This window comes from Melospiza melodia, chromosome 5 (assembly GCF_035770615.1).
Source record: "Melospiza melodia melodia isolate bMelMel2 chromosome 5, bMelMel2.pri, whole genome shotgun sequence".
In the NCBI taxonomy this organism is placed as follows: domain Eukaryota; kingdom Metazoa; phylum Chordata; class Aves; order Passeriformes; family Passerellidae; genus Melospiza; species Melospiza melodia.
Window position 1 is genome coordinate 69,967,125 of NC_086198.1, and position 15,919 is coordinate 69,983,043.

Below are 15,919 nucleotides of genomic sequence, written 5' to 3' on the forward strand. Positions count from 1 at the left end.
GACCAAGCTGCTCAGCTTTTGAAATGGGGGATGAAAGGAACATGAAGATTATAAGCACTTCCCTGGAAAACAAAACCCTCAGGCCTTGACACACATCCTGTGGCATATAGCAGGCTGTTAACTAGGTGACCTAACAAGTTTTATAGTACATTCCTCATCACTGGGAGTTTTTGAAACCACCAGTTGATTTTTAACTAAAATGGATGTGTGTAGTTTAAAGTGGCATTAATGCAGGGAAGACTTCTCACCTGTGTAGTAAGGCATATCAAATTGGATACTTGTGCTAGTCCTTTTGATTTATGAATTTATTAACATCTTCTCCAAATAGTAAGTTCACTGGATATATTCCACAGATTGCAAAAGATGTTCTGTGTGATTGTAAAAATTTGTTTTGGTCAGCAGTATGTAGTGATTTTTGAACAGGAATGCATTTTCCTGTAAACTACAACTAACTTCCACCCCCTCCTCTTCGCCTCCACCCTGGCTTGTGAATTGTTTCCAATTTCAAATACTTAATCATGGGAATTTCTGGTGTTTTATATTCTGGGTAGAATTCAGAGATTGCAAACTTTCTGTGATCCACTTTATTGCAGCAAGATTCTTTCCAGAAACATTATACTATGTGTTGCTGTTTTGTGACTGGGACATGTGGTAAATCTACTTCAAGAATGAGTCAGTGCCAGATTTCTATGTTGTCATGCTTATAGAGCAAAATAAGAAACATCTGTCCTTTTTTTTTGCATTCATTGAAAAGAAATGTTATAAGTACAAACTATTCTAGGTAGTACAAGGTGATGCACAAGTGAAATAAAAAGAGCCACTTGGAGGCATATTCTGGAGTTTATTTTAAAAAGGCAAATCACAAAACATTATTTACTAATAATAAATATTGATATTTAATATTCTGCATCTCTTTAGGAGTCACCACTATTTGTCTTGTGACCATGACCTGTGTCTATGCAGAATGTTATTATCAGCTCTCAGGATCTGAAATCAGTTGCAATTTTTCACCTTTGTTGAAGCTTGCTGCTGTATTTTTAAATATTAACTCCAATTCCATGTTTTAGAAATTATTTTTTCTTTCAAAATGTTTTATTGCTGTGCTGTTCTTTGGACCCTTCTTTGGCACTGTATCTGTTCAGAGGGACACATCCTTTCTTCTGTTCACATTTTTAATGCAGAGCAGCTTCAGTGTAACTGTATGGAAAACAGTTCCTGGCCCTGAAAGCTAAAATTGGAAATATACTACTTGTAGGTTAGTGTAAAGAAAACCCAATTCATTTTGCTTTAAGAACTGCAGGCAGGATGAACAGCTTCATAGATGTTGCTCGATACAAATTTTTCTATAAGCTCACAGGCAGTCCTCTCAATAAAGACAACAAAATTACTGTCATATTTATCATGCTGGGGTGTTTGAGCTCCATGGGATGCACTTGGCAGTGTTCTTGCTCTGAGTACTTGGAAAGCAGCCCTATACATCTCAGTTTGCAGCATTCCAGTAGATTAGGAAAAAGCTATCTCTCTTTTTTCAGCCTTCATATTTCATATAGTGATAGTGCTTTCCCTGAGTGCTTGTTACAGTTATTTTTTTGGAAAACAACATGCATTTTTCTGTACAATGTTGGCTGATAACACAACAAGACCATACTAGGGCTCTTCCTTTAGATTAACAAATCCCAGTCTAAACAAGATTGAGAGAGTAAGGGTTGAGTGAAATGTTTTAGTTCAGAATCCCTTAATGAACCTAGAGAGAAATTTAATATGCTTTGGAAAAAAGAGTTTATCACAGCAAATTATTTCTACTGGGGGAAGACAGGTAATAGTTTTAGAAGCCCCTGTATCACCTTAAAAATATCATAAAATTTAACTAAAGATTTATATAATCTTTAAAACTAAATATTACTTTGGTTCCAAATGCTTTGCAAATTTGATCACAAATATTTCTTCTTCCTAAATGAAATTATTTCTTTTGGTTTACTGAAAACTTTGAAAAATAACTATAATTTTTTTTTAGCAGAAATGTAACCACTCAGATATTCACTCACACGTGTCGCCCCTTGGCATCATATTTAGAAATATAATAACAAATATTGTAAAAATATTTCTTCACTTGTGTTTCTAACTTTGCCTGGGCAGCAGGGTTTGTCCTGTCTGGTACCTGCTCCCATGTGACTTCTTGTGACACTGCTGCCTTTGTGTGTGCATCAATAACTTAAATGTTGGACACAGTGCTATGGACCTCTGTTAAGACCAAAAAAGTAATATTATTGAAAAAGTATTAGTCAGATGCAATAGATAATTTTCTTGGAATCTCTACTTTATATTTGCCCTGCTGTTCTTCTAATACCTCCTCAGGTACTCTTGCTTGTGCATGGAAACATGCATTTCCCAAGCATTCACTTCCTTTGCTCTAATGGCAGGTTTAGTTGATGATCATGACAAATTGAAATCGAGCAGTTGTGGCAGTTTAGTGAAGATTCAACAAGACAGGAATGTCAAGAGTGCACTAGCTTGTTTTTAGGAGCACTATCAATGCTCCCTTTATCCTGTGGGAACAGTTGTGCCTTTGTTTTGGTGGTGCTGTTTTTTGGAAGATGCGTGAATAAGAGACCATTGATACTTTTCCCTCCACAAAATCTCATGTGTGTTCTTTGCCTGGCGTGTCACTCTCTGAAATGTAAAACCAGTGTGCCACTTTGATTTTTACATATTTGAAGACCTAAAAAATGGGGGAGGAGCAGTGAGTACCAACTCTGCAGGTACTACTGGATTATTTTATCCCGAGACTCATAAAAGGAGGCGATTCCCTGGCCAAACCATGGAGCATCACTGCCGGGATCCCAAGCCTCTCACAGCTAGACACGTGTTGGTGAAGGATGAGGTAATTTCCAGATGAAGAGTGGACAGTGCTGCAAGAGTTTCAGTGGCAGGACAGCTGGTGGTGGGAATGGTCTCCTCACAGGTGGTTGCCACAGCTGTGCTCCGTAGATGGCTGAGGTAGGTCCCACAGAGGGAAGGAGAAGGGAAGGTGGAGGAATACAGTACATTACTGACCGTTCGCTCTGTGTGTACATGGTTTTTTCATTCAGTTCTCCCTTTGGCTTATTGTTTCTCTCCTGTAAGCTACTAAAAGATTTCTGAGCAGGAACTTACAGTGTTCCTTTGGGAAAGGCACTTGGCAAGATCTGGGTGCGGTCTTCAGGGACCCAAGATCTAACTCATGTAGACCACAGGCAGGAAAAAAGTGGTGGGGCTTAATATGTAGCATTCAAAAATACATTGGCTGCTTGCACTAGATCCTCTTTAGTTTGGGATTCAGAAAACATAGTGACTTCAAGACATTGCCAACAAAAATATATAAAAATATAATTTTTTTGGTGTTAAAATGTTAGTAGAAAGGAATGGAAAATGTACTGAAAATATAATCTTCCTGTAGAAAATATCAATTTAATTTTACAGGCCATATAACTACAAATTGAGAAGAATCACAGCATTTTTAGAAACATCCAGAAAGAACCTTATGCTTTTGTAGACAGTAAAGAATGTAAGCAAACTTAATAAATTATTTTCTAGCAGTTATTATAAAAAGTGTGTCTAAGTATAAGTATAGAATAGTTGTGGAAATAAAAACAAAATATACAAAATATTTCAGCTTGGATACTGGTCAAGGTCTGGTCTGTAGCCACAGCAGCAAGTAGGTGGCTGGACCTCTGGCCAGTAAAATACAGTGCTAGAGGCCCTAAAATACAGAGCCAGAGAAGGCACACTACATAAGGAATGGTTAATAAAAATCAGGGAATATGTCCTGTGGAAATTTCTTTCAGAATTCTCTATACCATAAAGACAAAAGCCTGGCTCTGGCTGTTTCAGTTTCAGCATAATATTTTTATGGATGTGGTATCACTTTAAAGCGCATCCTGTGGCTTTAATTCGTCACAAGAGTGCTGACTAATCTTGATGTATATTTGTGGATATTTCAGCAAGCACAAAATAACATTATGCTTAATAACAACTTATTCCTTTATTTGTTTTGTTTAAAGATATCATGAATCTTGAAGTCCAGGTTTGATTAACATTAAATTTGCTTGGGGTTCTCATGAATATCCAGTATCTTACAGAATCAAGGAAGAAAGTACTGGAAGAATAACCAAGTGCAGACTTGCAGAAGTAAACAAACCTAAAATTTTTACCTTAAGACTAAAAGAAAATGTGTTATACCAAAACATTCAAAAGTTTTGGTGACATTCCTAAAAATGCAGAAAAAGCTTTCAAACCTGACCCTGTGAGAAGAAAAAAGGGTACAATTTAAAAAAATCAAAAAGCATCACCAGGAAAAGACAACTTTTGAACAGGCTGGTGTGAGGTGCTGAACAAGTGCTGAACTGGAGCCCAAAGTGTTTAGAGCTGGATCACGTAAAGGGCTGCAGACAACAGGCACATTTTCCTCTCAGGCATCATGTGATTGTTCTCAAACTTTCCACAGCAGTGAGATCCTGCCTCCATTGAAGTTAGTGAGGCTTTATACTGACTCACCTGGGACCAGGCTCACATTCTCATGTTCTGATTAAAGTAATGCTGAAATTAATTAAAAATCACGTTCTCAGTGATGTTCTGGCTCAGTGTTAGACCTTTGAGTGATGCAATACCTTTTATGTTCTCCTGTGAAGAACAATTACTTGATAAACTTTGTGATTCGTTTTGGGGTATTTTTGTTATTGTTTTTTTTTTTTCTTTAATGATTCCTATGTCAACTTCCCCAGATTTGAATGAAATAAGGAGCTCCCTTGGTGACTAATTCTTGTTAAGGGTTTAAATGTGTCCAGGGAAGGAAGGGGGATTTGCACTCAGCAAACGATCTCAAGCTCACAAGCTCTTATTTTATTCCTTTTACTTGGAGCTTCATAACAAGGATGATTTATTTGCAAATGAGTTACTTTAATAATAGGTTTTGAGTTACACAGAATATAGACAATCTTGACCCCCATCTCTGCAGCTGTAAAAGTAACAGCTTGGGTGTGGTTGCCTGGTGGCAGGCCAGGATGATCAGTTCAAGGGGGCGGATAAAATAACATTTACACTTACAGTAACTGTTTAAAAATGTAATTTGAGTTCTGCCAAATCCTTCCAGCTCATTTTGGGAATCCAGCTTGTTAAGGTTGCCAACACTCAATTCTTCTCACCTTAGTTTTTTGCAAGTTGTCTCCTTCTGCCAGATGCATTTTGCTGCAATACTGTCACTACAGAGCACGAGGTTCCCCACCAGCCTTGCTCTGTGGATGGCTGTGGTGGGACACTCCTTGCTGTCAGCCTGCCCAAGCCAGCAGTGACTGAGCCTGGCCCCTGAGACTCAGCATGGAGGGAGGACACACTCCCAGAGGAAGTGTTCCACTTACAGACAGCTCTGTTTGTGTCTGCTGCAGTCAATGCTCCCAAGCCAAGTAAGGTCAGGCATTCATTGGATCCTTGAGAAGGCATGTGGTGGAGAAGATGGAGCCTTGGAGGCTGGAACTTGTCCATCTGAGTTGGAATTTCAGAAGTGTTCCCAGCAGAGTGGGCAATGGGAATCAGGCACCATGTCTAACAGCAGCACACTTTGCAGACTCACAGCTGCTTAAAAAGGGGCAAGTGTTGTCTGAAGTACCCAGATCACTCCAAATGGACTAAGTGCTCACTCTCCCAGAGTTCCTGCTAAGGCAGCTCTTGTTTGAGGACACGGTGATCCTGGCACAGGCTGCCACACAGAGCTTTGCTGTGTCTGGTCCTTGCAGCTCTAACCTGCCTCACCATGGTGCTGAGCAGTTGTCAAGCGCTGCAGCTCTCCAGAACAAAAAGTGCAAGGCAGCATTTATGGATAGGAATAGCAACCACTTCCAGTGGCAAACTGTCAGCTGTGCTTACACGTGTAAATTGATAGATTATAGGGATTTTTAGTAAAGAGCCCAAGCAGGGTGGTGCTTGGTCTGCTGCTGCAAAGAAAATTGTTTTGGAGAGTTTGCAGTCTCTGCTGTTTGACGGCCCATGCTCACAGCATGCCCACCCAACCCAGCTTTTGGGACTACTCACAGAGTTCTTGCCAACACCAACCTATTGCATGACAGCATGCATAACTAATGCAGAATGGTTCACAGGTCTTAAGACCTTAGGGTCCTTTGGCTGCCCCATCTTTATTATACCATCATATTTCATCCCCTTTGGGTAAAATATGTTTTTTTCCAAATCAGCATCTAGTGTTGAATATGAGAGAGATGTAGAATAACCTCTTCAGTGACTTGCTCACATGACAAATTATTGTATTCATTTGTCAACCTTTCTGTCTTGAATTTGGCCAAGTTTTCAGGTTAAAAAGATGTTGTGCTTTTTTCAGATTAAAAAGCACTCTTAGTACCTGTTCTTAGTGAAGGTATACACACGTCCACATGGTCATCAAGTAAGCCTTGCTTTGTGTCTGGATCCTGCAGTGATAAGATTTGTGATCTTCTTTTGCCCACTACCTTCTCTTATCCAACACATTTGGAATTGTTTCCTGATTTAAAACAAGTCTGAAAGAATGTAGAAATCTCAAAGAAGAGACTTCTTGCAGGCTTGATGAAAAATTGGCCTGGGCAGAGGAGAGAGACTCAGAGAAGGGAGACCTCAGCTGCCACACACTATTGGCAGCACATGGCTGTGGGAAGGTATTTACAGGGCACCTGCAGCACACATTAGTGGAGTCAGAAGAGACACCAAACTGGAGAGAGTTTTCCTCAAGTTTTGTTTACATCAAACCCCTTTACACCAAATATTGATATGAATTTATGGATCAGGAATTTTGCAGTTCGTAGAATATTTTCTCTTTTTAAAATAAATTTTTTTTCACTTTATTAAGCTTTTCAGTAAATTACACTCTCTTCTGCTCTCAAGTCCTCTGTGTCTTCTGGTCTTTCCCTTTTTACCCTCTCAAGATTTTTCAAAACCTAAATAATGCATACCAGAATGTATGTAGAAAACTGCTACTGACTTTAACAATGTCTTATTCACAGCCTTTCTTCAAAGCTTTCCAGCTTTTCTTGCTGTAGATTTGAAAGGTGAATGTTGCTTATCTGTCATGAACCCCAGCTAGACCTTGTAGCTGATGATTTCCAGTGTGGTGTCTACCCAGCTCTGCAGACAGAGGCTGTTTCTGAAAGCATGGCTATTCCTGGCTCTGGACACAGTCTCTAGAATAATGTGGGGAGTTTTCCAGATCACTCTATTCAGCCACTGTGATATTCTCAGAACAGCAAGAAGCCCTTAGTCAAATTAGTTTTAGCTGATAATTATTTTTCTTTACTTCTAATGCAGTAAAATGCCATCGTACTTCTTTTCAACAGTGCCCCAAAAGACCCTGAAATAGAAAAGAAATGAACAAACAATATTGTATCATACATGAGAGGTAAAAATTACACCACTGATGAGCCACTTCTAAGACAGCACCAAGGACAATATAAGAATCTTTTAGAATAAATCTGTTTACTTTTCATAATACACTAAGTTACTCTGCAACAGTGAAAAACATGGTGGCTTTCCTGAAGTCCTGCATACATGGTGTTAGATGGTCATCAGTGTCTCTAAAGCCATTGCATATAGACTTTATGAACATATAACTTTGCCTTTAATTTTATTTTCAATTATATTTTCCTTACCAGTAGAATATTCTTTGAAAGTTTAGGTTCAATGAAAGCCATTGGATACTCCTTTATGAATTTCCTTTAAAAGTTTTGAAACTCTGCATTTTCTATAGGAAACTGGGATGTTGGCTTTTAAAGGAAAGTCTTTGTAAAAATCTTCAACACCTTTAAATAAGGTGGGGATATTTCTTTTCCTCTCCACAAGCTTCTATTAAAAATTTCACCAAATTAAAGTGATTCAAACACTGAAATTTCCATTCAGTATCAGCACAGAATTTATAGAATCATGCAGCCAAAAATCTGGAAGACATTAACATAAACTGTACCCCAATCTTCAGCATTTGTAAGTCAAATTAATCAGGAGGAAACAAGAGCCTGTGAAATTGTTTAGACATTCAAATAAGTGAAAATTAATTATGAAGAAAGTTTTCTATCTCCATTCACTAAACAAATTCAATCATCAAGATATGCTTAAGGTATCAATTGAAGCAAGCATCTAGGAGTACATTGTTTTAATTAGGAGATGGCAGTTTCAAATGCTACTTTTGAATCCAGTCCAATATTTTCAGTGTACACAGACTGTTTCCAAAACACATTTTTAAATATTAGAGCTTCAGCTCTGGTTTTGAGTACTGCAGTTTGATGAGCTGTTCTGGTCTGGGGCTAGTAAACAAGTCTAGAACTTGCTGGATTTCTCCCAGCAGAAAAATCGTCATCCGCTTACTTTTAATGTTGTCTGGATTTGTCAAGTCTGTCCTGCAATCTTTTTCTCTGGGATAACATGCAATGCAGTCATCTCCTGGGAATATGGGAAGATTTTCAGTTGTAATAATAACATTCAAATGAGCTTTTAGTGAAAAATTCTCCTTGTGTCTATAAAAGAGGTCAACTTCCCTGAAGCTAAATTTTCACAACAATCTGCAAAGTTTTTGATATATCACTCCTGTTGAATTTTAATAGGGACAGAGTGCTTATGTTTGTAAAGATGTTTGATTTACATCCAGACCATGGGTCTGGTTTTTTCAGCTTCCCAACGTACAACAGATGTACAGGTAAGAGCAAACTAGTTTATGTGTGGATACAGGACATTTGTGATTATGTTACTCATGGAATTAACTGGTCAAAAAAGACCTTTTCATCCAGCCACAACATTCTTCTGGTTGTTAAGAAGATATGCAGACATGCGAACAAAAAATCATTCCATGCTGTGCTTAGGCAGAAAAAAATTTGTGCAGATCAGAGAGACAGAGATACTTTTCAGTTTTTGTTGGTTTGTTTGTTTTGGTAATTTTAAAACTTCTTTTTGTTCCTCTGCTCTTCATCAACCCAACACATTCTAACACAACAAACTTAAATAACATTCACAAAACCCCTGCTGTTATTAACACTGTCCTGGGCAAACACTATACTAGGCAAAATGTCTGTTGGTTTGAGAAGCATTTCTCCAACCTTGCAGAGATTTTTGTGCCTGAAGAGCTTCTCAGGCATGGACAACACTATGGATAGTGTCTGTAGCATGGCAGGCACCTTGTTGCCTCTTTATCCATGAACATATTTATCCATGAACATATTTATCCATGAACATATTTGGACAAAAGTCTAAGACACTTGCTGTCTGAGCTACCAGATGCCTTTTTGTAGGAAGGAGATGCCGGTCTCTTCTGCTTTTCTAGGCACATTTAAAAATACTTGGAGACTGCACAGTATCTGTGCTCTTACTGCATTTGGTGCAGCTATTAATGGTCAAGGCTGGGCTGTTTGAACTCAGGCTTGCTTTATCCCCTGAAGATATTATGATGGTGAGTGTGTCACTCCATCAAAAAGTAGATGGGTTTTGAGATGAATGCACAAAAAACTCTGACCAGAAGGGCTCAGTGTCTGAAGTCTGGAGGTGGTACCACAGGGAGATGGAGAAGGAGGCAGGGCATTATCCAAGCTGCTAGGAGAGCTGAGAAATGGAGCTGAGTCACAAGCTTCTGACCAGGCTGATTCCAAGTTTCATAGACATTCTTTCCCATGAGGCAAAGTCTCCCTGGCTGGATGGGGAGCCTTGCTGGCTGGAAGGGAGAAGACATCTCTGATTAGGCTTACCCTGTCTGACAGGATCACTACTGTGCAGACTGCTTGTAGCTGTAACAAAGTCCTTTCATCCACAGAGGGAATGTAAGGTCTGGTCTCTGGTGGGCTGGGTTTCTTTACTTGGTATGCTGTGTAAAAAGTCAGAAAGACTTCCCTTTTGCACTGCAGTACTGCTAGCCTGGTTGTTACATGACACTTTTTAAGAGCTATTTGAAATCTCAGCTGACTGAAATGTGGGATGGAAAGCATGTTTTGTATTTTGTCACACAAAATATTATGTTTATTCTTCACTAGATTAAAAAAAAAATTAAACCCTTTGTTTTAATGTGGGCTGAGTCTGAAAGGGGAATTCTTTAAGTTTCCAAATTTATAAAGTGTTCTTCCTGAGTGGTTAACTGTTCCCACATTTGTAAAAAGGAGGGAAGAGAAAACTGCAAAGGAGGTTTTGAAAATAGCCCTGGACATTAATGGTTGTTTTCTGATTTTTTTTCTTGGTCTAATTCTCATAAAGGTTTCTCAAATCCCAATATTGTGCTGCTCTCTCCTTAATGTCTACTATGAAAATAAGTTCAATATTGGGAACATTTGTATGGAGTTGGTCTGTTTTCATTATAAACCATCTTTGTATCATAAAACTCTGGACCAGGTCTCTACCTCCATCTTTAAATATGAAGGGACAGAAACTCAGCTGGCCTACATTGGCTTAGTTCCATGGAATTTACTGCTCTGAACAAGTCAAAGATTTCACCCTTTGCAATAAGATTCCTCCTTATGAGATTTATTTTCTTTTGGTTGTGTAAATAATCCTTGAAATACAAAAGAAAAAAAATTGTATTGATTCAGCCTTGCCTGACTCATGGAAGAAGTCATATGCAAGAAAAATTGCAGAACTGCAGCTCCAGCTGCAGCAGTCTGCAAGTGGCAGGACAGCACCATGCTGGAGGCTCTCTGCCTGGGGTTTGCCCACATGTTGGGATAGCTGTGAGCTAACTTAAACATCTGCTTGGAGCACACACAGGTAACTGAACCTTAGCTTCAGCCAGTGTGTGTAATGAAATATAGCCCCCTCCTCTGTGCAGCCTCCCAGGAGCCCACAGGCAGGTTCCCATGGCAAATCCACAGGCACTGGCCCTGCCTGGCTCCTGGACCCTAGCAGAGCTGCTGCCACCCGCCAGGCAGGGTGAGGACAGAGCCAGCGACAGCTGCAGCAGTGGAGACACCCAGACCCTGGTGCAGCAGCAGCAGCATCACTGCTCACATGGTCCCAAAGGCAGGGCAGCCCACCCTAACCACCACTGCTAGGAAAGCCTACGGATTTATTTATTTATTTATGGGTTTATATCAACCAGCCATGGATTATTAGCTAAAATAACAGAAGGACCTGCCTTTGAGGCTGATGGCAGCCACATTTGTCATCTTGTTACAGCTGGAGCTTGATTTTGACTCCTGCTTTACTGTTCCTTGAGCTGATAGCCACATTTTAAGATTAGATGAAGACACCAAAAGCTACGGACAGAAACCACATACTTCAAAATACTCAGCCTGGCATTTACTTGTACCATCAAGCTCCTCCTTCCTTCAGAAACTCCCCTCTAACTTTCCCATGCCATTACCCACACAGTAAATGTGTTCTCCTCTTTACAGGATACTTTCTTTTAGGGACTGATAATTTTACCGGCTTCTGGAGCATTTTTTTGGTCCTTTCTATCTTTCTTTTAAAACTGTCCCAGCTGAGTTGCAGTAGCAAGGAGAGGCCCAGAAGAGAGCTGCACTCTGCTGAGGCTCTCAGGTCTCTGCTGAGCAGTTGGAGGGTATGTAAGCATGACATTTTGAAGTGAACAAATTATTAACCTTCAAAAAAGGAGTTTAGAAAACATGAAAAAACATTATTTGAGGTGTCTGGCAAGCCTACTGTGAGAGTCTGTGAAAGGGATGAGGTGGTGGTTGTAGAGGTTGTTACTGCATGAGCTAAACCAAGAAAGTAGGAAGCTCCCACCAGTTGCTTTGTGGTAGAATAGTCAGACTGAGTTTCCACTTCATCCTGTCCTTTCTAGTAAAGAATTAAAATGTGCACCATTTAAAGTGGTAGTTCTGGCCAAAAACACAAGCAAAGTCTATGTAAGCAAGTGCTGGAGAAGTGCTGCCTCTCTTCAGCTTGGTGCAACTGTTTTTCCGTGCGTGGGCTTAACCACTGTCAGCAGGAACAGTACATCCTGCTGGATGGGAAAAATACAGGGCAGAAATCCAGCCTGGAGTCAGAAAAAAAAAAAAAAATAAATAGTTTAGGAATAAACAGTACCTGTCAGGCTCAATGACACAGTCATTCTGTTGCTTGCTATGGCATTTTTCTGGTGCTCATTGCGAGTAATTCATACTCAAAAGGAACTCTGCATGGGCTGGTAATTCTAGCCAGCAGCCAAGATCTGCTCACCATAGAATTGTGGTAATTCCCAAGATATAGAAGTTTTGCTTTTCACAGCAGAACCAGTCTTGTTTAAGGTTGGTGGGAACAGTTCTATGAACCAAGAGGTCAGGAAATGAAATGCCCTGGCATGGCACAAGCAGCAAAGTCTCCTTTGCAGTGCAGCAGCAGCAGGGGGATGAAACCCATGGACCCCAGGGGAAAAGTCCTCAGTGAGGGCTAGGCCAGGCCAGGAGGTCCCGCTGGGAGAGGGGATGTCTGAGTGACACCTGTAGGAGGCACTGGCCTGTATCCAATTCCAACTCACCATTACTGTATTTACCATCCCTCTCTGGGGCATGTGGTGGTGCCTTCCTCTGTTGTACTTGGAGTGTGGGCTATCTCCTCCACTCACTCTAAATACAGCAGCATTACTGCATTTTTCTCATTGTCTATATGGAAATTGTACTGCCATTTTTTATTTCCTCCTCTATAAGGAGGAAGGTGGGAAGATTTTTTTTTTTAGAAATAAAGCATTTGAAAAAGAAAGCCTACCTAAAAACCCCATATATTTTTCCTTCTTGGGCTCTAATTTATCTGAAAGCTGCTCAAGCTTCCTTTCTCCTTCAGAGCCCAGGTCTTGCTCTCCAGGATGGGGAAGCACCTCTGGTACAACTTTTCACAAGGATTTCCAATGGTATTTGCTTTCTGCTAGCCCACTAAATGCAAAAACTTGTAAAATTAAGAAAGCCAAAAGAATGAGGTCAGGACAGTAGTCATGAGAATGCCTGAGAACACAGCCTCTGACTGCTGCCTTCTGTACCAGGCAGCACTCAGACAACTTTTCCTTGATATTGCACTCCTAGACCAGCAGATGCCATGTAAATCTCTGTAAACCCCCACACCATATTGTATATGGCAGTGCTTAGCACTCAAGTGCTCCTTACCTTGTTTCTTGGTATTTTTAAATCGGTACATTGTTTTTTGCATTTTGTTGCTGTGCTTGTTTTTGAAAACCAACCAGATGTGGAATCTGTTTGCAGCTGACAGAAGGAATTAAATGAAAAAACTGTGTTCTATTCCTTTGATTACCAAGCTCTTTCAGATGAAGCCATATCATCTTAAAAGATCTTTTGGTTATCTACTGATAACCAAAAAAAATATTTTAAATGAAGGACTTTATAAAAGGTCGCTCATAAAAGGATTATTCCTTTCAAATAATCCTGGAGAGTTCCCCACCAAAGTCTCCTATTTTGATGTAAATTTCCTGGAGAACAAGGCACATGTGCAAACTCCAGATCAGTCATTTCTCTCACACATGCATGTGCAAACACCCAGTTGCACAGGGAGCTTGCAGACAAAACCAGACTGTTGTGATAGCAGGTTATGACAACACAGATTTTGATGATGGAACTTTTCAGTTCTGATTCCTGTGTGAAAACATCCCTGATTTTGGGAACTAGCTAAATTGCTTACTTATTTAAGAGACTTCAGCAAAGAACTCACAATGACAACATTAATTAAGATAATTTACTGCCTTTTTCTGCAGAACAAATGGATTCAGTGGATTTTTATTTCAGCCTCATCTCTTTTAAAGTCTGATCAAATAGTTTGGGAATGCTGAGTTCCACATACGAAATGTTGCTTATGACCAATTAGAAATACATAATGCTGTCTCTGTTCTGATTTTGGGTGAACTCTGTATTAAGCCAAGTACAGACTTGTAGGTCTCTGAATGTCCTGGTGCCAGCACAAATTAACTTGTAGCTTTCTCATATTCTCCATGATCACGGAAACATAGACAAAGCTTATGAAATAGCTTACAAAATACTTTCACCAGCGCTGTTATGAGAGGCACTCTGCTGAAGATGCAGCTTCAGGGTCCTTACATTAACTTGGCTTCTTTTTGTTCTCCACACCAGGGTAAGTTCTACTGCTAAGAATGTTGTTTATAGCTGAGCTGTGCCTACACCCGGGCTAATTAATGCACAAGAGCTCTTCATAGTGGTCCATATAGCCAGGTACCTTATATTCAGAAATGGGCAGTAACAAAAATCAGGGGAAGAGATAAACGAAATTTTGCAGAGTGCCTGAAGGCACCTTCAGGAACCTTTACAGGTTTGGAAATTGTGAACCATAATTTGAATATAAGCTACTATGTTTAGAATAGATACAAGAATAATGCTCTGTAGCTCTGATCAGTTTAGGTTTTGATCAAGATGTACTTTGGACCTTTAGCAGAGGTTGAAAATGCATTTTCTTTTGTTGGTTTTAAGCCTGCTGCTTGATAACCTGATTGACTGCTGCCTATTTCTTCTGTATCAAGGAAAAGGGAATGATCATTCCCTGTTTATTTTCCCTGTGTATTTATTGATTTGATAGATCTTCATTGCATGTCCTGTGTTGTCTTGATCTTCTGCAGTTCTATTATTGCCTTCAGGGAAAAAAAAAATCTGAATGTATCCACAGATGGATGCAGTGAGAAAACATTTTCTTCTTTAAATCATTTCTGATATTGTCTCCAGAGCAGCATGTTGACATTTTCCCAGTGATACTGACATCTGTTTTCTGTATGGTAATGGCTATTTCAGAGACCACTACAGGTACAGTTAGAGTAATTTTTCCATAGTACACTACTTTCAATGTACCAATCCGGTTTTAACATGAAACTCTTATGCCTATTCTAGTTCTGAAAAAAAAAACCAAAAACATAAGTCAGCAATAAGGCATGGCTTTCTTTTCTTAGTTTTAATTGTCAATATAGCATAACTCTGATTATCCATTTTGAGTCAGCTACTATAAGCTACAGCTTATCTCCTAGGACACACACATAGTTTGCTGTTCAGAATTGTTTAAATATGTCACATCTGCCACTTTGCTGTAGTATTATTAGAATTGTGTGAACATTTATAAGACTTCCATGCCTATTCTTGGGATTTTTCCTGATTTTTTTCCCTGTCTTTTTTTGGTAAATTTTCTGCCAACAATTTAATAAATGGGTTTGAGAAGTTCATGATCTACAGTAGATAGCTGTTGATTTGCAGGCTGTTACAACTTCCTGAGCAAAGATAGGATTTAAATCTGCGTTGTGTTAATTATGCAAACTATGCAATCAAACTACACATTGGCTCTTAATTAAGAACTGGCTCAAGCACAATAGATTCCTAATTGTAAAATATACATTGCTAATTTCATTGTTTAATGCAGCTGCTAACCACAAAAGAAACATGGAGTTTAAGTTCTCTCCTGACAAAGAAGCATGTACCTGAGGGAAATGCTGCCCTTAGAATGGGACTATTTGAGTGATTTTAAAAGGGAATCTCTTAGGGCATGGCTATGTTGCTGAACCATGCTTCCCTTCAAAGGTAAATGCATGGGTTTCGGTGGAGGGGGGAAGAGATCAGTTTGTCGCTATCAGCAAAATTAAATTCCTTTCTCTCCAGCTTTCTCTCACCTTGGTCATTCTTGCTACCATTTCTCTCAATGGTTTGAGCCCTAAATATAGAGGGATTGGGATAACTATACACAGCTTCTGCCTATGTGTAGTTCTGCACAGAAAAAGGGTCGCTAATCTGAGGACTGAAATAGTTGGCTGTGTCACTGAGGCTGTGTACTGCACACTTCATTGCTGGCAGGTTGGGCTCTGTGTACCACTAACCCTGCATGTGTGAGAACTCACTAGGCTTTGTCTCAAAAATTATTGAGATGACCTTGCAAGTAGCCAATTAATTCTATTTAAATACTTGCTAATGGCCAGAGAACAAGCACAGTGCAAACTAAAGCTAAATCTTCA

General features: G+C 39.6%; 1 protein-coding gene across 6 annotated transcripts in view; it reads left to right on the forward strand.

Annotated features, from left to right (window-relative positions):
• Nucleotides 1-2,652: 2,652 nt before the first annotated feature.
• LNX1 (ligand of numb-protein X 1) overlaps nt 2,653-15,919 on the forward strand; it is a 119,829-nt gene continuing 106,562 nt past the window's right edge. For 5 of the 6 annotated variants that reach the window (XM_063157267.1, XM_063157275.1, XM_063157276.1 and 2 more), the window contains exon 1: nt 2,653-2,997. The gene's annotated coding sequence lies outside the window, so the exon portion shown is untranslated. Of the gene's footprint in view, nt 2,998-13,882; nt 14,050-15,919 lie in introns of those variants that run through there. The other variant, XM_063157271.1, reaches the window with a different exon arrangement.